This window comes from Nelumbo lutea, chromosome 2 (genome assembly GCF_056320005.1).
Source record: "Nelumbo lutea isolate HS-2025 chromosome 2, American lotus-T2T, whole genome shotgun sequence".
In the NCBI taxonomy this organism is placed as follows: Eukaryota; Viridiplantae; Streptophyta; class Magnoliopsida; order Proteales; family Nelumbonaceae; genus Nelumbo; species Nelumbo lutea.
Genome location: NC_142685.1, coordinates 66,569,003 through 66,575,863, shown reverse-complemented (window position 1 = coordinate 66,575,863; position 6,861 = coordinate 66,569,003).

Sequence of the window (6,861 nt, the reverse complement as noted above, 5' to 3'; positions counted from 1 at the left end):
ATCTTAGTAGCCGCAGAGGCTAAGCTACGATATTCTGACTCATTACTGGAGTGAGCCACCATGGGTTGCTTTTTGGAGCTCCAAGAAATTAAATTAGAGCCAAGAAACACACAATAACCACTCTGAGAGTGACAATCTATGAGACAACTACCCCAATTAGCATCAAAGTAAGCAACAAGAGAGAATATACGGCATGGTCAAAGAATTAAACCATACGTGATTATCCCTTTGAGGTATCAAAGAATCCTCTTTGCAGCAGCCCAGTGAATAGTAGTAGGGGTTTGCATGAACTGACAAACCTTATTCACAACAAAGGCAATTTCTACACGTGTAATACTTCTGTACTGGAGAGCACCAACAATACTGCAAAAAAATGTTAGATCAGTGAGAAGTTCCCCTTCTGATTTGGTGATCCAAGTTGAGGCAAACATGGGAGTAGAGAGGGGTTTGGCATCGTGAAGTTGTGCTCGATGCAGAAAATCATCAATATACTTATGTTGAGAGAGTTGAAAACTAGTGGACGACCTGTGAAGTTCAACACCAAGAAAATAATGTGCAAAGCCAAAATAATATCATATCCAGAATGAGAAATAAATAGAGAAGCATCTGCTTGAGATTCAAGAAACCCTAGAGAAAGAAGAAAATCACGCAGTCGTGTAAACCATGCACGAGGTGCCTATTTTAAACCATAGAGAGATCGATGAAGGCGACAAACATGTGTTGGGAATCTGGGATAAACAAACCCAACCAGTTGCTTCATATATAAGTCCTCTAAAATGTGGCCATTTAAGATGGCGTTGCTAACATCCAATTGGCGAACATCTCAGTTAAAGGAAACTACAAGAGATAATATTATGCGAATCGTAGCCGGTTTGACCACAGGGCTGAATGTCTCATCATAATCGAAACCAGCTTCCTAAGAGTAGTCCTTGGCAATGAGGCGGGCTTTGAAACGTTCAACTAAACCATCAAGCTTATGTTTGATTTTAAAAACCCATTTGTTGCCAATAATATTTTTATCAAGGGGTGTCGGGACAAGAGTCCAAGTGTTATTTTGAATTAAAGCCCTATATTCATTAGTCATAGCAAGGACCCAGCGATGATCCTTGTGAGCTTGGGAATAACAAGTAGGTTCGGATTCCGGAAGAGGAATAACAAGAAGGGCATACCTCGGATTTGGCTTGAATATACCATGTCTAGCCTGAGTGGTCATGAGGTGCAAGGAAGAGGTAGGCGGAAGGGCAGAATCAATAGATACCATAGTTAAAAGGAGCATAACATCCTGAGGTGTAGATGAAGAAGATGAAACCTCACCTGGCAATGTAGTGCTAGAAGCAGCAACAAGGGGAGGAGCGCCAACTAGAGGTAGTGAAGTCGATGATGGAGAAGATGTAGCAGTAGTCACAATAAAGAAGGGAAAGGAATCCTCATTAAAAATGACATCCCAAAAGATAAAAATCCAACTCGTAAATTGATGCAGGCAAACATATCCTTTGTGAGAATTATAATACCCAAGAAATACACATGAAAGAAAGCGAGGTTGTAACTTGTGCTACGGTCGAACATGTGGAAAGTACTCACATCCAAAGGCATGCAGTTCGAGGTAGTCCAGAGGATGACCAAATAATTTTTCAAATGGAGAACACGATCCAAGAACCGAAATAGGAAGCTGATTAATAAGATAGACTATAGTGGAGGACTCAAACCAATATTTTTTAGGAATCTCGGCATAAGTCATAAGAGCAAGACCAGTTTCAACAATATGGTGATGTTTGCATTCAGTTCACTCATTTTGTGCCTATGTGTGCGGACATGATATACGACGAGAGATACCCACATGATGAAAATAGTTCTCATAGGTCTTAAATTTAGAGCCACCATCACTTTGAAAATATTTAATTTTAGTGTCAAACAACAATTTAACATTGGCTTTGAATTTTAAGAATGCATTAAATGCCTCAGATTTGCAAGGAAGAGGAAAAATCCAACTATAATGACTAAAATCATCACCAAATAGAATATAGTAATGATAGATAGAAGTAGATGTCACTAGAGAGGGTCCCCATAAATCACAATGAATTAATTCTAAGGGAGAATTACTAATGGCATGATTTCTAGAAAAGGGAAGTACATGACTTTTGGCCATAGTGCAAGCTGAACAAAAAGTTAAATCACTACTAGGTACTATTGGTAAGTGTAGAGAAGAAATAAGTTGTTGAATCACTCTAAGAGCAGAATGACCCAATCGATGGTGCCAAATTGTAGAGCTGGCACGAGTACCTACAAATGCAAAAGGGGACGAAGCTGATATCTTGAGTGGGAGACAAAGTTGATAAAAACCATTCCTATTTGGCCCTTGAAGAAGTATCATCCCGGTGCATCGATCCTTCACAAAAAAATTCATGAGGGTGAAATTCAAAGTAGACATCATTATCAGTGGAAAATCGAGCCGCATATAATAGATTGAAGGAGATCTGAGGAACATGTAGAATATTATTCATAATCAGTGATCGGGAAGATAAAGCAGAAATAGTAGAAGAGCCAGAATGAACAATCGGCAAACCTAAACCATTGTCAATAGATACACGATCAGATCCATCATAATTAGAGTGTATTTGCAATTTATTCAGATCTGGGGTGAGGTTATGTGTTGCACAAGAATCAGGGAACCAAACACCTGTGTTCTACTTGTCACATCCTGATGTAGCCGTAAACGCCAGGGGTTGTGGTCGTTTAGGGTTCTTTAAACTCTCAATGTGTGCAATAAGTTTCCGACAATACCTGGCAGAGTGATTTCATCCTCCACAAATTTGACAAGGATTATTGTTGTATTTGGATGGCTTAGTAGAACCATTACCCGTTTGTGAGGAATCGAGCTTATTATATTTATTGGAATCCTTTCCCTTAGAGGCAAGATTCGCAGAAGGGGAGCTAGCCTGTGTAGACACAATTATGAAATGAAGTAAACGATTTTCATGAGTGAGAAGCATACCTTGCAAGCTAGCAAATGATAATTCATCTGTTCGGATAATGAGTGTTATAGAGAATGCATCATAGTCTGGAACAAGACCATTGAGGGCATGATGAATTAACTACGAATTTGTTAGGGGCTCACCAATTGCAGCTAGTTTGTCACCAAGTACCTTGAATATTTGCAGATAATCTGACATGGCGAGATCATTCTTGCGTAGAGCTCCGAGTTCGTTTCTGAGACCAACTACACTAGCTATTCCTCAAAGAGAATAAAGACTCTCAAGTGTTTCCCAAACATCCTTGTTGGTTTTGCTTCCCACGACCTGCGCTAATGTTGTTTCTATCAGAGAAGACAACAGCCAACTGAAAATATAATGATCATGTCTAACCCATTGTGTATAAGGTTCAATCAACGAGCGAGATGGACAAGGGTTTGTCCCATCGACATATCCGAGGAGCTCATGGCTCAAAAGGGCATTCTCAACCTAAAAACGCCAGACAATATAGTTGGAACCATCCAACCGAACCGAAATCAATTGAGGAATGTGATTCCCCGATACTCCGAAGGTTATTTGATTAATCGAACTGGTAGACATGCTGGAAGACATGACGAAAAACTTGAAGAAGAAACTACTCGAAAATAAGAAAAGAAATGAACTGTCTATGGCTCTGATACCATATGAGAGTAATAAGAGAGAGACAATTGATAATAATGGTCAAATATTTATTCTCTTTTCTTTGATGATTTATATAGAGTACAAGAAGTTCTATCTGAAATAGGATAGGTCAGATGCAATCCTAATCAGGATAACCCTTATCTTACTAGGATAGGTTTATCCTTTACAAAGATAATTTATAAGTGTATAGGATAGGGATTATCTACAAGAAGGAGAAGTACAATAGGAAAGGTATTTACAGGATAAGAAGGAAGAAAAGTTTACAGGATGAAGTAGGAGTCTTGGGTGCACGTTACTATGTTATCGCTTATAGATCTCTCGTTCTCGATTTGCATCTCTAATGGAAAAATAAAAAGAAACAGTATGGAAACACTCAGATCAGCAGCGAGACAAAACAAAGTGCAGTTGAAGAACTCAAAATGTTTTGTGTTTTTAATATCACCTGCAATTTCGATCACCGAATGGAAGGTTTTTAGAAACATTAAACGATCTCTAATGCTTCGCCTGTGGAAAAAGGAAAACAAAACAAAAGAAAAAGTAAGTGCCTAAGACGATGAACAAATGAGAGAAGAAAACCTCCAAAGAAAACAAATGGAAATATACAAATATTGAATCCCAAATTTCATATCTCGTTTTAAGATTATATCCCTAGAAGTAGGTGTTATTGTAGGAAAATCTCCCACACCGTCTTTGGATGCTGTACTCTACAAAAAACAATAAATAATGTTGAAAGAAATCATTCTTGATCCTCCAGCAACTGTTATGGCACTGACGATAATTCCCTTGGTTCTAATGCGGAACAATCTAGGGAAGGGAACGAAAAGAACCACTGCAAATGGTGGAAGACTCTAACAAAGGCAAGTTGTGGTTCCTTCATTCTACTCAGAATTTTCTAAAAATATTGGTTCTTCTTTTATTCGTCTGAATCCATCATCTCTGCAACTGGAAGAATCCGCCCTAATAGGCATATTAGAAACAAAACCAGTAGTCAGTAGATTCTTCTGCAAAATGACTTGTATCTCTCTCTCTCTCTCTCTCTCTCTCTCGCTCGCTCGCTCTGGCCAAGGTTTTTACTGTTTGAAAGTTGAAGACAATTGGATGGGTCTATGATTTGATTAGAAATCCATCTAATAGATCGAATATTTAATTAGCCCATATGGGTATATAAGACTTTGTAACTCCTCCATTAGACAACAGTTATTTTATCAAAGAAGGGATGTCTCAGTCCAATTGAAAAAGTCAGGGGAGGTTTTAGTATTTAAAAGAAACTAAGGGAAGTTTAAGTCTTTTACCATAAAAAGTTTTAATGGATTTGATGTTTTAAATTAAGATTATATATTTTTGTAAATTATTATTTAATAATTTAATTTACAATAAATGAGTAATTAACAACATATTGATTATTTATAGAAAAAATATTATTTATAAAATTGACTTAATTTACATTAGTAATTTTCAAAAAGTTGAACCCACTAACTTAATTTTTAGCTAGCTTACAAAATTAAAAGATAATAAAAATAAAAAATTTATTAAGTAATTAAAATATAATAGCATTTTATTTGTGTCTTGGATACTTTGGTTTTGGGGTATCATATATTTTGGTGGATCTAATACATCTTTAGTTTAATTATATAATAGATTGGCTGGTGTTTTTTAGTAAAGTTATTTTATACATATTTATTGATTGTAATCACATTTCAAAGTATCAATACTTTTGGATATGCAAATTTTCAAATATCTAGAGATTTTGAAATCAATTCTCAATTTTTTTTTTTTTTTGTTTTTCAGTTAATAAGTTCACAAATAGGTATTTTAAGATAGAATGCTTAAATCTATTAAAAAGCTCTAACAACCATTATTTAGCATTCCAGTGACTAAAAACCAAAATGTGTTGTATGATATGATATGATATGATAGAAAGATGGATGTTAATACTTTGATCCATGATTGTAATACATTTCTTATGTATTTATAACTTATTCATAATTTTTTTGACCTAAGATTTGCTTTTATTCATGTATTTATAGATACATGAGATTTCATTAATATATTCCATTGTATTCATGTATTTCCACAGATCAAGGCATATCGCAATACGTATCCATTTCTAGTCTTTGATGATACCATACACAATATCGATACTTTGAACCCATACACAATATTGATAGTTTGAACCTTGACAAAAAATTAAATGTATCTACAAGAGTTACTGAAACCTGATTTTATGAGGCAGACTGCATGTAAAGACCTCACCTTTGGACAAGATGAGTGCCTCTCTAGTCGCATAGAAAATAAGAGAAACACAAATTTCCTCAATAAATTAATTCGACATTTTCTATAAAACCAAATTAAATGTATTTGTGGATTAGTTGCTCCCTCATTTGTCGGGTTCGACTATGATGCCAGAAAGATATGATATTGGAAAATCTAACAATCAATCAACTAGAATCATAAAAAAATAGGAACCAATCAGTTGGATTTTCACCAAAATTCATGAGAGCCTGTGATTGGTCATACCCTTTCTGGTATCATGTTTTTCCGACATAGATTTTTCCAAATTTATAAGACTAGAAATTCTCTTGCAACTTAATAGCGTTGCCGTTGCTATGGATGAAACCATGAGCTTTAAGGCTATATTTGGTTTTATAGAAAAGGGAAAATCTATGATATAAATGATTCGACTATCATATGAAAAAGATATGATATCAGAAAAATATTTGACCAATCAACTGGAATCATAAACCTGTAAGTGGATGAGGGGTATTTATCAAAATTCATGGTTGGGCTTTGATTGGTCAAAATTATTTCCATACCATATCATAGATCTTCCCTTGTCACTAACCGAATTTTTTATTTTAAACTGGACTCAAGGGCAGAGAGCGACAGATTGATTACTGATGAACGTGAACCCACCTATTCCCGAGAACTTTCCTCTGAAGAATTGACGTCGAGTTTTGCTCAAACTGCACCCATTTAACCTTACCTGCCCCCATAACTTGCCACTTTGCCAGCTGTCCCACTTTTAAAAGAATCAGGACTAAATCAAGAGTTGTACCATAAACCAGTTAAATTACATGATTCATATAACATTCTGCTTTTGGTTTTATTTGAGGACCAATATAATGGGATCTGATTCTGCATAGGACATGTGGCAAACGTTGAGGACCCTATAACCTCTTTGTCAAAGAGGTCCTAGCTTTGGCCTTTTTTC